This window comes from Mauremys mutica, chromosome 20, assembly GCF_020497125.1.
Source record: "Mauremys mutica isolate MM-2020 ecotype Southern chromosome 20, ASM2049712v1, whole genome shotgun sequence".
In the NCBI taxonomy this organism is placed as follows: Eukaryota; Metazoa; Chordata; order Testudines; family Geoemydidae; genus Mauremys; species Mauremys mutica.
The window spans coordinates 7,948,694-7,964,216 of record NC_059091.1 but is presented as its reverse complement, the minus strand read 5'-3'; the positions used below and the strand labels follow the sequence as shown (position 1 = coordinate 7,964,216).

General features: G+C 42.2%; 1 protein-coding gene and 1 long non-coding RNA gene across 2 annotated transcripts in view; one reads left to right on the top strand and one right to left on the bottom strand.

The window, feature by feature from the left end:
* LOC123353682 overlaps positions 1-7,823 on the top strand; it is a 29,339-nt gene extending 21,516 nt beyond the window's left edge. The window contains exons 2-3 of the long non-coding RNA XR_006574558.1: positions 3,160-3,297; positions 5,407-7,823. This is a non-coding gene — a long non-coding RNA (uncharacterized LOC123353682). The remainder of the gene's footprint in view (positions 1-3,159; positions 3,298-5,406) is intronic.
* The window catches only part of LOC123353676 (homeobox protein Hox-B1-like), a 134,062-nt gene that overhangs the window by 28,962 nt on the left and 89,577 nt on the right, over positions 1-15,523 (bottom strand). The gene's annotated exons all lie outside the window — the stretch shown is intronic.

Below are 15,523 nucleotides of genomic sequence, written 5' to 3'. Positions count from 1 at the left end.
TAGAGAAGATTGACTTAAGCATCGCTTTGCTAATTTAATATGTATTGAGGACTGGCTGTCCCTGAAGATTGTTTATGGCATATAAAATCTTTCAGTTCCAGTCATTGGTTCAATTCAAGCCCAAACTGATAGTGACGGCCTGTCTGGGAAGGCAGCGTGGTCTAGTGAAGAAAGTACTAGAGTGGGAGTCATGGTTTAGGTGCTATTTTCAATCCACAAAACCCCATCTCAGCTGCCACCTAACCCTGTAGGCACCTCAACTCACCTAAACTCTTGCTGTAAAAGCCCCCAAGGCACATAAGTTTCTGCCTTGGGACATGCGCACTGTGCCTCAGGCAGGCACCCAGACACTTATCCTTTGCCTAGACCCCAGCCTGATGCTCACATCAGGAGAAGCTGGGTGTTGCCCCTAGGGTGACCAGACAGCAAGTGTGAAAAGTTGGGACTGGGGGTGGGCGGTAATAGGAGTCTATATAAGAAAAAGACACAAAAATCGTGACTGGCCTATAAAATTGTGACATCTGGTCACTCTAGTTGCCCTTCCACCACCGATCTCATTTGTGGGACTCGATCTGGTAGGCGTGTGCAGAGCAAACCTAACTCCCCATACATTGGCTGGATGGGTGAAGCCACCAGCCTTGTAACCGTTAGTCTAGTGGTTAGGGTTATTATACAGAATGTAGGAGAGCCCAGTTCAATTCCTTTGTCTGTCTGTCGGGGAGAAGGGATTTCCCACCTCACGGATGAGTGTCCTGACCACAGAGTCATTCTCGTGCTCTTGCTTGCCCATTGCGTGTTTAACACAAAGTGGAACAGCTTCAGCAAGAAAGATTGAGAGAGCCCTTCACCAGATGTGCCGTGTAAAGGAGGATAATCTCTCTCTCTCTCTGAAGTTAGATTGGGATTTTAGGCATGGAGTTTTCCAGTGAGCTGTTGCATTCCTACTGAATGGGAGTTCCCGTCCATTGACTTTCACTGAGAAATTGGTGCATCTAGTGATTTTGGGTCCCTCCATTTTTGGCTGCGACACCTTAAAGGGGCCTGATTTTCAGAAAGGATGTCCCTTAAAAGGGGGTCTCAAGTTAGGCAGCCAAAAAGGCATTTCCAATGGTAGTGGGGCAAGTCTCTTATGAAAATGTGGACCTTGATGTGGGTCATGGAGTGGCATGGGGAAAACAAAAGTGGGGGTTATTTGATTCAGGGTCTGATTCTGATCACCCATAGCTGTAAACCAGGAGTTTATTTGGATCATACACAAGTTATTGGGCTGAAGACAGGGGTAAGTAACTGGGTGGAATTCTATGGCTTGTGTGGTACAGGAGGTCAGAACTGATGGTCCGTTCTGATCTTAAAATCCATGCATCTATTAAGCTCCACTGAAGCCAAGTTAATTATTGTGATCTAAAACTGGAGTGAAATCATTTTCAATCCCCAAATGCCCAAGTCTCTCTCATTCTTTTCCTTTTACTCTGTCGAGTTCTGTTCCAAAGATGGATGTGCCAGTGAAAGTTTAATTTGTAAGCTTTCAGTTGCCCTTTGACCCTAGGTGGGTTGACATTTCTCACCTGTTTCTTTCCCTGTTTCCATCAATTATTCCCTCCAAATGAAATACGAGCAAGCCGCATGGAGACCGTAACACCTAAAAATGTCCTGTTTCTACATAACAATTTATGAATGTGCTAATTTATGGGGGGGATGAAATTTACGGCCAGGGCTTTTAGAAATGAACTGGCAGTTTAAAATTCCAGATCGGTGACAGAATCCTTAGGCAAGGTTCAGATTACAAAGAATAGCACTGGGAGACGCAAAACAGTGGAAATCCTGCTCTGCTCGCTTTGGTATAAATAAATGAACAAGGTGCAGGATTATAGAGAATCTGCCCCATGGCTTTCAAAAGCTGAGAAGAGCTAAGCAGGGTGAAAACAATCACTCCTTGAAATTGTTTTAGGTGATTCTGAGTTCATTCTCTCTTGTAGGCGAATAATAGAAAACAGAGCACAGACCAGAGTACTAAGCCAAGAGAAGAATTTGTGTGTGTGTGTGTGTGTGTGTGTTTATTAGGGTTGGTTGAAAACTGCCAATTATATGTCTCTGTGAGTGAGGGTGGGTGGGTGCTTAATAGAGATGGCTGACACCTGCTAAATACTTTTAATGGGAATTTTTTTAATAAATGTATTTACTTCCCCCTCCCCTTCAGAATATTTCTCAGGTTTTCAGCGAAAAAAATCAGTTGTCAAAATCATTTTTGGTAAAAATATTCAGTTTTCTGAAATTTATAATTTTTACTTAAAACTTGGAAAACATACTGAAAATGTGATCCAAATGTGTTTTTGATCAAAAACACTAATGCTGTCTAATTGTTTTTCATCTAAACATCTTGTCATTGAAACACATGGAAAATGTGGACTAAAATGAAAATTTTTGGTTTGGGCCAAAAGCTATTTTCTGTCAAAAATCGCTTTTTGGCAAAAAGAAATGGTTCCTACTGGGTCTAGAGTTGGGTCTAGGCTTTTTAAAAGGGAATTTTAGTGGGATTTAGGTACGTAGGCCCAGATCCTCAAAGGCATTTAGACACCTCTGAGGAGCCAATAGGAACTCCATATGACTGTCTCCATCCCTGTCCTCAGAGCAATTTACAGCAGCCTCGAGGCTGCTCTGCTCTTACTGAGCCAGCTGCCTTTGGTCTCCTAGGGACCATGCATCAGCTGGGGATTGCTGGAGCAATTTGTGCTTCGGCTACTTTCCCTTCTCACCCCTTATATGCCTCCTGTGCCAAAGGCTGTGGAAGGGAGAAATCGGAACAGGCTCTTTCTGCTGTCTTCACACCTGTTGGGGGTCCCACTCCAGTGGCATCCTTAGCAGAAGATTTAGGGGGATTTCACCTAAGAGGTTGAAAAGGAGCCTGAGAATCTGGCCTACCGAGTGAAAAGTAGACTAGTAATTTTCAATCAGTACAACAACAACAGCAACAAGAGGCGGGGGTGCGAAGTGAAAGCTGAAGCAGCTCAGAAGATCTCAGCTGATGCTCAGCACCCTACAGAGTTAGACCGTTAAGGTCGACTTCATTCCGAATACGACGTGCCAATCATCCCATGTGACAGCTGGCATTGCCGCTGCAACAGGTCAGACCATTTTCATCACAATGATTTTTTTTTTCAGCCAAACCTGCCATTTTCGTCTCAATCGAAACATTTTGAAATGTGTGTCAATGTTGATGAAAATTCCCACAGGAAAAAAAAAATTGGAAGCTGTTTAATTTCCAACAGAGAAAGGAGAGACTTTGATCTAGAAAAGCAGGTAAGCGGTTTCAGTTAGTACTAAGTAACAGCCAGCTTTAATCTTCTTAAAATAAAATAAACCCTCCACTATTGTATGATGTCATATTATAGCATGACATAACGTAAAAATAATTAAAAAAATAAAAATGAAAAAATTCATAAAATAAAATTTCAAAATTCCCAAAGAAACTTTTTCCACAGCTGAATTTTGGTGGGGGGGCGGGGGGGAATTCTGGTTTGCAGGAAACTTCAAATATTTGTTTTCATGCCGATTTGGAAAACCAAATTCTGAAATGTTTGGACCAACTCCAGTGGCAGCACCCCCTGAGCCTTGTCTGCAATAAGTTTTCCAGCTCCAGCAGAAACTGCAGAAACGGAGGGTCAGGCACCTGCCTGTCAACAACCATGTCACCTAAACCTGCTCTGAACAGGTTTAGACACCGTGCCAACAGCTCATCTACACTCGTGCTCTCATAGACCTACACTGATAAGGCAGTGTGGCCTGGTAGGTAGGACATTGGTTTACAATAGCTGAGGGTTCAAATCCCATCTCTGCCCCGACCTTCTGTGTGACCTTGAGCAAGTCATTTCAACCCTGGCACTGTTTGCCTGACTTGTCTGTTTAGATTGTAAATTTCTGTGGGGCAGGGACTGTCCTGTTATGTGTCTGTGAAATTCCAGCACAATGGGGCCCTGATCTCAGTGCTACTGTAATGTAGTATTAACTAGTGGAGGGAAATCATAAGAACACAAATCTAGTGTAGACAGAACCATAGTGTTGGGAAGTAGAAAGGCTGGATCAATGTATTTATGGTAGGTAGTTTATCTAGGAAAGTCTTATAAGAATTCTGAGCAATCACCATTGCTTGTTAATGCATTATTACCTGTGATCTCTCAATTTATGCCTGGTTCCCCACAGGATTACCTAATCCTTAAAGATCAATATGGGAGAACTTGACTTCTCTAAGAATCCTGGGCCAAATTGTGCCATTGATCTTTAAGCCCTGAGAAGTTTAAAATCAATAGTTAAATACGCCCACAACACACACGGTCCCTCTTCCCCCACACTAGTTAGGTTAGACGGAAGGGCATTTGGAGGCAAGTTGTTGTTAATAATAATAATAAATTACCAATTACTAATACTAAATAATTTATTTTATTTATTAACGTCACTTCTTGTAACTGGGAACAGTTTTCCTAATGAAAAAAGAAAAGTTTTTAAAAAGTGGATGGAAGGAAAAAAACTAAACGTAATGTAGTCCACACACACACACACACACACACACACACACACACACACACACACACACACACACACACAGAGTATTACATTTTCTAAAGTGCCTTACACACACACACACACACACACACACACACACAATTACATTTTCTAAAGCGCTTTAATGATTTAGAAGCCAGTTACCCAATTTCAAATGTGACTTAGGCACTTAGGACCAGATTTTCAAAGGTGCTAACAGATGTACATAGATGTCTAGTGAAATTTTCAAAACTGCCTAAGCAGGTTAGACGCCTAAATCCTATTAGCTCCACTGGTGCCTGTCTGCATCTTTAGCTGACTAAATACCTTTCTAAATCTGGCTTGTGAGGCACCAAAATCTGAATGATTTTCAGTGAGACTTAGGCTCCTAAGGCTCTGGTAGTATTTTGATGCCTAACTCCTGTAATAATCAAAGGCAGTTAGGTCCCTCAGTACCCTTGGTGTTCTGGGCCCCAAATGCCTAAGCCACTTTTGAAAATGGGACTTGGGCTCCTAAGTCACTTAGGTGCTATTGAAAATGTTACATAGGCCTTGATTCTGCAGTGACCTAAGGCAAATTCTTAAGTTGCATTAAAGTTAGTGACTCCTAGACCCATGGCCAAGACTCTGCTGAACGAGGGATAGAAATAGAGTGAGAGAATGAAAATAAACTCTTTCCACGTGTGACGCTATTTCTGCAGGGTTACTGGTTGTAATATAAGCCAGGAGAGTGAAGCTGGAATCACTAAAATACCCAATGGGAAATTTAATTCTTATCATCTGTACAATTAGGGTACCAAAGATTATCACATAATAGTAATATTCAGGTTCCAGTAAGGAAAACTAAATGAAACATCTTTTTCCCTTCAGACACCTGATTCCCCATTGTCTCTGCATTGGATGTTTCTCTAAAAGATCTGCTCTAGGAATGATTTTGGGGACGTTCTATGGCCTGTGTTATACAGGAGGTCAGATCAGATGATCACAATGTTCCCTGCTGGCCTTGGAATCCATGAATCTCTTTCTTTGTGCATTGAGATTGGTTTGATCCTCTGTACAATTTCCCCCTTTGTTCAGCGAGGAGAACAGATCCTTGTGGATGCTGCACGGCAGGAGAAGCCACTGAAGCATCTCGAAATATAATTAGAATCTAAATATGACACTGCTGATACAGTTGGAGACCTCGCGCCATAAAACACCAGGCCTGTGATTTGTAAAATTGTACCAGGCAGCCCTATGTCATACAGAGTAGGAGATGCTCCCAGACATACAGACGTATGCAAGTGCATGATTGCTTAAAGATTGCCCATGAGTTTTCAATTACCTCCTATTAATGTATTTACTCTGTGTATCTTTCATCAAGCTACGAGTCGTTTTATTTTTTGTACAGGGATGGGTTGAGTTTAGTAAATGGCACATATTTCAATATTAAAGCCGTTTACTATCATCACAAGCATGAAAGATGCCTCAAATAAGATGCAGCTGCACGTGAAGTTGTTAGTGTCTGCGTCCCAGGCAGTATATCTCCTGTATTTTAATTAAGTGGGTGTTCTCTCTCGCTGTGCATCGTACATTACCGGCGGTCATCCCAGATGTCAGCGAGGAGTTGCCAGAGAAACTAAAATCCAAATCAAACCAACAAAAGAGTCTCTGCCAACCAGGACCAACCTGCCCCTTTTGAAGGTTTCTATCACTACATGAATGCCTCTTGGCCCAGGATTCTGCTAGCCCAGTGGCTGTATTACCCTAGGAGAAGGCTGGGAACCAGTCTGGGACTCGGGTATACCTACATTGGAGGTGTGATTTCCAGCTGGAGGAGACATATCCGCACAAGCTCTGAGCAACCTAGTGCTAAAAGAAGAGAGCGTAGCTAGGCGGCATGAATGGGGGGAGAAGCTAACTGCTCCAAGAATAATCCTGTCCAAGGCCTTAAGCGTGTATTCAGACAGCCAGCCTCTCTTGCACGCCCACTCCCAGGGTTATGATGACCCTGATCAGTGCTAATCTGGGCATGTCTCCCCCAGCTGGAAATTACACCGTTCAGCTCCAGGGGAGACATACGCTCAGAATCACGGTCTAGTTCCCAGTTAACTCCTGATCTAAGGGCTTGTCAACAAGGGGATATCTAGGAAAGTTAATCCGCTTTACCTAAAGGTGGGCATTTGAAGTCAATTAGTTAACCTGCCCTATGGGAACACCTTCATTCAGAATTAAAGTGGGCTTAATTCAGTTTAATATGATTCACTTTGGAAGCGCATTAAATTAAAGGAAATTCCGGCCACTTTAATTCTGAATGAAACTGTTCACAATTTCCTGCTAATGGATGCCAGCCCTGAGGTCTGGTGGCAAGTTGCTTGGCCTTAATGCGGGTTAACGAATCCACTTCAAATTCACACCTTTAATTAATTCAGATTAATTTCCCTGCTGGATGTCCCCATGTAGACAAGCCTTTTAAATGGGTGTAGGGAGGAAGTACACTTCACTAGCCCTATACCCAGTGCAGTATGCTTAGTTTTCACTGGCTACTGCATGGGTGAACCAAGTGTGATGCTGGTAGACCAGGTGCCAGCTCATGCCACGGCCCCTGGGCCTCAGTGGACACTGACAAATGCAGAGCTGGGAACCAGTCTGGCTCACCAGTGTGCTAGTATAGTTCAAAGAGGTATTAGAGTTATAAGGATGTGTTTAGTGTTTAGACTTTATGAAATGCTTGTGGGAAGCTACATGTATTACTCTTACATATAATATCTGTACCTCATGTTATAAGATAATAGTTAAGTGTTTGCTCTGTAACTATAAAAGTGTTTGCTACAACTGTCACAGTCAGGAAAACATTACCAAGTGTGAAACGTTAGTTTACCACAAGAGGCGTCCTCTTCTCCTCAACAAAAGAAGGCCTAAAGACACCAGCCAAGTCACTATGGAACATCAGTGGACAAAAGACTTTGTCGATTGCTCCCCGCACACCCATGAAGAGGATTCTAGACCGAGCCCTCATCCCATCACAGCTTGAATGCTGAGGGAAGGACCTAAAAATCCCTGCAAAGGAGTTATTACCACAGTGCTGCTTGGAATTCAGAGAGGGGAAGATTTCTAAGCATAAGCAAGGGATCCCTAGCTGTAGGGCTTGGGTTAGCCCTAAAGGACAGACAGTGCTTGCATATTAGAAAAGGAGCTAGGGGTTACAGTGGACAAGAAGCTGGATATGAGTCAACAGTGTGTCCTCGTTGCCAAGAAGGCTAATGGGATTTTAGGCTGTATAAGCAGGAGCATTGCCAGCAGATCGAGGGACGTGATTGTTCCCCTCTATTCAGCATTGGTGAGGCCTCATCTGGAGGACTGTGTCCAGTTTTGGGCCCCACACTACAAGAAGGATGTGGAAAAATTGGAAAGAGTCCAGCGGAGGGCAACAAAAACGATTAGGGGGCTGGAGCACATGATTTATGAGGAGAGGCTGAGGGAACTGGGATTGTTTAGTCTGCAGAAGAGAAGAATGAGGGGGGATTTGATAGCTGCTTTCAACTACCTGAAAGGGGGTTCCAAAGAGGATGGATCTAGACTGTTCTCAGTGGTATCAGATGACAGAGCAAGGAGTAACGGTCTCAAGTTGCAGTGGGGGAGATTTAGGTTGGATATTAGGAAAAACTTTTTCACTAGGAGGGTGGTGAAGCACTGGAATGGGTTACCTAGGGAGGTGGTGGAATCTCCTTCCTTAGAGGTTTTTAAGGTCAGGCTTGACAAAACCCTGGCTGGGATGATTTAGTTGGGAATTGGTCCTGCTTTGAGCAGGGGGTTGGACTAGATGACCTCTTGAGGTCCCTTCCAACCCTGATATTCTATGATTATAGCAACTACTATTACCATTTAGAATGTAAGACTGTATCTCATTTGTGTATGTATGTGTACCTGCTTTAACTTTGTGAATTACTCTCATTTCTTTTTCTTGGTTAATAAATCTTTAGCGAGTGTTACAGGATTGGCTACAAGTGTTGTCTGTGGTTTGCGATCTGAGGTACAATTGACTCTCAGTAAGTGACTGGTCCTTTGCAACTGGGAGTAACCTGAATATTGCTGCGATTTTTGGAGTAAGGGACCATCTATCACAGTGGTTCTCAAACTTTTGTACTGGTGACCCCTTTCACATAGCAAGCCTCTGAGTGTGACCACCCCCCATAAATTAAAATCATGTTTTTTATATTTTTAACACCATTATAAATGCTGGAGGCAAAGAGGGGTTTGGGGTAGAGGCTGACAGCTAGCGACCCCCCATGTAATAACCTCATGACCCCCTGAGGAGTCCCGACCCCCAGTTTGAGAACCCCCGATCTATCACAAAGGCAGGGTTGCCTGGGTGGCAAGATAGACCAGAATAGACCAGGTTAGACTGTTATAGCGCTTTTGCAATTCACACTCGTTAGCTGGTTGGTGAAATCTAATTACAGAACATGCAACCAATATGGGATTTAAGCCCTGCTCCTTGACAGTCTGCCCTGAGGTTGGCACGCACAGTCATAAGCCACATCAGACAACCTGACACCAAGAATGCCCCCATTCTCCACTCCTTCTCATCTTCATGTGGAGAAGGGGCTGTAGTCATTAGCGCATTAGGAAAATTTCCAGCGGAACATTTATCCATCGGAAAATGCCGATTGGTTGAAAGGGAAATGTTTTTGTGGAAACGTGATGAGTTCAGGAAAAGTTCATTTTGATAGAAAACTTGAAAAAAGTGTTTTGATACAGTCGAAACGTTCTGCAAGGCGAGATGTATTCTGCAGCTGGTGGCGTAATGTCCAGCTCAGGCAGACATACATGTGCTAGCTTTGCTTGAGGTAGCATGTTAAAAAGAGCAGTGGAACCACAGTGGCATGGACACCTAGGTATCCGCCGAAGTACATACCTAGGATCTTGGATAGGATTGTACTCGGGTGGCCAGCTTTTTCTGCCACAGCTACACTGCGCTTTTAAGTGCTCTGGGTTGATCAAAACCAGTATGTGTACATCTCCAGCTGCAGTGGAAGTGTACCCTAGGTTGGACCATTTCAGAATTGTCCTTCCTCATGAAGCTCAGAGGTTTTTTCCCTTGGAAACTTAACATACACTGCACAGCTCCCCTTACCCTCTGGGCCACTACCTTCAAAATATTGAGCTGGGCTAATGCCCAAATAACCTGTCAGTCCCACCTTGTCTCTGATGTGCTCTTCTTCCATGTAGGGTTTTCATGGGAGAAATAGCTGAATGATTTAGATGAGAATTTTGCAACCTCATTGACCTTCCCATATTGCTAAATAGGAAGGAAGGAGAAGGGCTAGATCTCAGAGAGATGGGAGGGGTTCCTGGGGTGATCCCGGAATGGAAAGGGGTGTTTGATGCAGAATGGGAAAAGATGAGAGACACTGATTTAGATGGCTTCCAATGGTTTGACCCCGTGGTTATACAAATAACAGCTCTTATCTAACATTCTTCGTCTGTAGCTCTCAAAGCATGTTGCAAAAAGCGTCTGTATTCGGGCTTGTCGTAAAATGGATGTTCTGCCCCACGGAATTTCAATTATTTTTTCAATCCCAAAAAATGGAAGGGAAAGTCAGAATTTCAAAAATTTTCACCCTGCAAATTTTCAAAAAAAAATTATAAATAAATAAAACCGTTTTGATGAACCTAAAATGTTGCATTTCAGCCTCAACCGTTTTGAGTTTTTAAATATACAACAAAGTCCATTTCTAAATAAAAAGTCATTTTGAAATGAAAAATTGAAATGTTTCATTCATTTTGACATTTTCAAAACAATTTTCCTTTTCCCTCTACGCGAAGTTAATCAAAACAGCATTTTCCAGTGTAAAACTGTTTTAATGAAAATGCTCTGACAGCTCCAGTCAGCATCATCATCCCCATTTACAGTTTTCAAAGCTGCCATTAGGGATTGAGATGCACATGGGAGATGTGCATCTAAATCCCATAGCCAACACTGAAAATCTCTGTCTTTAATGTCTAAACATCCAAATGTCAGTTGCCTACTCCCTCCTTCCTACCTCACCAGCTCCAGAACAGCAAATCCAGAATCATTTGTGGTGTATAACTCCATGAAACTCAATGGGGAAGCACTGGGGATGAATATATGCCATTCTGTAGAAACAAATTTTATGAAAGGCCTGGCAACAATTCCCCTTGTCACTGATTGGACTATAAAGTTATGGAGGAAATTGGACGGCTCCCAGGAAGTGTCTCTGATCTATGGACATCAGTCACAAGCCAGTGGGCATGATAGCTGCCTTCCATTCAGACTAAATGAGGGAGCAATTAAATACCCCCTTTGTTTAGTGATCATTGAAGCAATAGGAGGCACCTCAGCAAGGCTGGATTATTGGAGTTGAGTCCTGTGATCTCAGGGGTGAGGGGTTGCCCCTGGGATCTGAATGCAAAAGCAGGGGTTGGGTATTGTTTGGTGGGATTTTGTGTGTCTGTGAGAGAGAAGCGGTCTACAGAGAAGACAGCAGGAAAGCCAAAAAGCAAACAAAAAGGGAAGCACTGGTAGCATGATTCTGAGAGAAAGCCAAAAGAGAGAGCATTTTGGGCAGAGTGCTAGCTAGAAAGAGGCTTGCAATTCTGAGCAAAGAAACTGTCTCCTGTTGTTGGATTCCTGTTGTGCTCAGGGAAGTAGGACTGTGTGGCTAGTCATTGGATTTAAAGAAGATTGCACCAAAGAAATACCAGACTCTATTGTCAATTTCTCATCCTAACAGAAACAACCCACAAGACTCACAATTTTGGCTAACAGCATGGCCCAAAAGAGGGGTAACACTAATGTAGGCTAACGAGGATACAACGGATCCCCAGCTGCTGTGAATCAGTGTAGCTCCATTAACATCAGTGAAGATGATGATTTACAACTGCTGAGCAAAGCCAGATTAAGACAATCTTGGTACGCGTAAACTGCAGCTGGGAGTGTGCCTCCCAACCCGGGTAGACAGACTCATGCTAGTGCATAAAAATAGTAGTGTGGGTATTGCGGCTTTGGCAGCAGTTCAAGCTCACCTAACCCCCTGGAACCCAAGTCTCCACTGGAGCTGCAATAGCCACCCTGCTATTTTTAGCACACTAGCTCAAGCTAAGCTAATGTGAGTCTGTATAGCCGGGCTCTCCCAGCTGCAGTGTATACATACTCCCTGAGGCCTTATGCACATCTCTCATGAGGCCCCACGATCACACCTCCATGCCGTAGCCCACCCCTATGCTGTGGCCTCAGTCCTCCTTGGGATGGCAGCAGGTTTCAGAGTTAAGATGAATGGGGCTGTCCACACTTCACAGAGCTATTGCTTCAGGCTGTCTGCAGACTCAGGCAGGCAGCAAGTTCTATTTTGCTCTTTTTTCAAGCTTTTCTTTGCATCCCTGAAAGCTAGAAACTTGCTTTTATCTTCCACCAAGGAAAGCTGAGATTCTGATCTCATTGTGAGACTCCAGGAGCCGAGGCATGGGCCTTTGGTGCCTGTGCCTAAATCTGGCTCTGAGGATAGAGGATCTTCTGGCCCACTATGATGTTTTTGTGATGGACAGCCAGATGGAGCTCTAGCTATGACATGGCAATCATGAAAAATCAACTCAAAGGGCCATATTTTATTCCATTGCAACCCGCATTGAAGTTAGTCTTTAAGGTCAGGCTATCCCCCTTGAGTGACTCAGTTTAGAGAGTTCTAGTGATTGGCGGATAAATCCTAAAGGCTTTGCTCACTTGCATTTTGTCTACTAATCCATCTCCAGTGTGGCTACTTGGAACATTCCAAACCTCTGAGCAGTTTCAAACAGCTGCCATTTTTTAACAACTCCCCCCCACCCCACCCCCCAACCTGTCAGGAAAATGTTTCCTGCCTTCCCCAAAATGTGGAATCCTCCCACCGCATAGGACTGGCTCCAGGCCCAGGATAGCCAGCATTCAATCCTCGACCAGTGACAGGTTTAAGGTCCCCGTGTCTCATAACCCATTCCTGCTGGAAATGGAAAGTCAGTGGAAGTTTTATTCGGAATGACTTAGGCATGACTTTAAGATTTTGACCCATAATGAAGAACAGCTGAGAATACTGGAGAGAACAGAGCTCAGAATCTATTTTGTGAGGCATCCCCTGTACTTTTAAATAGAATAAGAAAGAAAGGAAGAAAGGAAGAAAGAGAAAACCATTTATTGTTATATAAATAGGTTTGGCAGACTGTGATTGTTTTTAAATGATTTTTACGAATAATATCAATGTTTATTTTTAAGCATTTTTTCCATTTAAATTTTCACAATTGTGCAAAATTATGGATTTTAAGCTTTTTAATTTTTTTTTATCATTTTAAATGTTCACAGGTGTACGAAATTAGAAGGGGTCATACAGCAATTTATTTAATGACAAAGTTAACGCTTTATAACCATGAAAATACAAACTGTCAACCTCATAGGTCAACATTTTAGCCTTAAATTAAACTCTAATAAGTTCTCAAGCAGAATTTTCCCTACTTTTCCTATCTGTAATTGTTGGTTACTGGCGACGCAAATATTTTTTGTGTAAATGGTGAAATGTATTTAAATGGTGTGTAAATGGTTTGTGTGAAATCAACATAAAAATCGAATCCTTCCAAGCCTTTATATGAATAAGACTAATATAGTTAAACTAGCTAGAATATAACTCCTGCCCAGGATTCTCAAGGGATTTAGACACTTAACTCCCAACCAGACCTGGTTGCATATAAGAATTTATTCCGCAAGAAATTTTATAGGAAAAATTCTGCATTAAAATTTTTGGGTCATATTTTGATTTCTGTGGACTTTTTTGTTTTGAAACAACATTTTGAAATGAATCTTTTTATGTGTCTGTGTTTGCTTTGAAACATTTAGAAATGAAACACAAAAGTTTCATTTTGTCCTGATTATGACAAATGAAAAATTCCAGTTTTTCATTTTTTTCTTTCCTTTTTGGGGTTTCTCTATTTTTTATCCACCTTTTTTTCTCTATTGGAAAAAGAGGAAGAATGGTGAAAAACGTGGGATAATGTAAGAAACCCTTCATTTTTCACACTTCTTTGATGTTTTCCAACTTGAAAAAGTTGGGTAACAATCCAAAAGTCTGATAAAATGTGGGTGGGGGGACACTATTTTGAAATGAAAGATTTCAGGTTTTTTTCATCAACATTTTTCAAAACAAAAAATGTAGAGAAAACAAAACAAATTAATCAAAGTAATTCTAATGATGCAAATTTTCTTTGGAAGATTTTCAACCAATTCTATTCCCAGTTGAACTTCAAAGGTATTTAGGGGCTAGAGTTTTAAAGGAATTTAGGTGCTTAGAGTTACAGATGGGCACCTAGTGAGATTTTCAAAATCACCTACATGCCTAACTCCCATTGATTACAATTTTAAATCTGCCTCAGAAGACTCCAACTGTGGCTTCTATCTGAAACAGGATATCAAACTGTAAGAGGAAATAATGGCAACTTAATAATGTGTGCAAGTGAGTGGCTCTTTCAGTGGCCTGCTGGGTAACCGTGGGCTAGTCAGGTCCTTGCCCTGTGCCTCAGTTTACCCATCTGTAAAATGGAGATAATAACACTGACCTCCTTTGTAAAGCACTTTGAAATTTACAGATGAATAAGTAAGAGCAAGGTATTATTGTGGTTGTTATTATTATTAGTAGTAGTAGTAGTAGTGGTATTATGCAAACACCAATAAGGACAGTGAAATAACAGAAAATAAGACAGAGAAAGGAGTACAGTAGGCAGGAGATTTTAAATAATCATGTTTGATTTTTTAAAAGTACACCTGCAGGAAAAATAAATACAGATATCCAATGACATCCCAATAGCCGAAAGAGGCTTCAGTCTGAGAGTAGTCACCGAAGCAGACATGGGTTTTCAATGCAACAGTGTCCTGATGTTGATACCTATAGTATTGCCAAACGCAAATGGTCAAAAACCATGTGACTGGCTTAAAAATGGGCTAGAAACTTTATTTTTTAAATGAAAGCTGTGAGTCTCTTGTAATCACCTGACTTTAGGAGTTGGGGCTTTTAGACCGGTCTACACTAAAAAGTTATGTTGACCCAGCTATGCCACTGAGGGGTGGGAAAAATCCATAGTCACTAAGTCAACCTAACCCCAGTGTAGACAGCGCTAGGTCTTCCATCAACGTAGCTGCCACTTCTTAGGGAGGTGAATTACCTATGCCAATGGGAGAACCCCTTCCGTTGGCATAGATAGTGTCTCTGCGGAAGCCCTGCATTTCAAGTGTAGACAAGCCCTTAGAAAAATGCCAAATGTTACAAGGCTCATAAAATTGCTAAAATTGGCAACTCGGCGCCTATGAAATGCAATTATAGATTCATAGAATCATACAAATGTAGGGCTTGAAGGGATCTTAAGAGTAGTTAGTCCATCCCCCCTGCACTGAGGCAGGACCAAGTATAGAGGATTATAATAATCTATTCCTGACCCCTGTATAACGCAAGCCACAGAATTTCACCAAGACTAGAGCCTGTCTTCCATTTAGTCTTGATCTGAAGCCTTCAAATCAATGATGAATCCACCCCTTCCTTTGGTGGCTTGTTCTAATAGTTAAACCCTCAGATTATAATACTGGTCAGTAGAGCTCATCTGAAAAAGAGGGAGGGAGGCATGTTCCACAGAAAATGTTGGCTTTTCGTCAAAAAAAAAGTTAGCCAAAATATTTTCCGATTTTTGGCCAAAAACTTCTGACAACTGAAAAAAAAATTAGTATTTGGCCAAAAATGTTTGGCTTGGGGATTTCCAATGAAAAATCGAAACTGTTCGAGGAAAGGAGACACTTTCAGAGGACATTTTCATTTAGCCAAACCTCCAGTTCTCCAGTGGAAAAGAAGTTGTGATGGATTTTTTTTACCAGCTGTACTACCGAGGTCAGACCTGATACATCATGGGCAGTTTTCGAGACAGCAGGAGAAATCCGGAAGTCTTTAGTCAGTTGTAGTATTCTGTCCAGAAAGAAAGT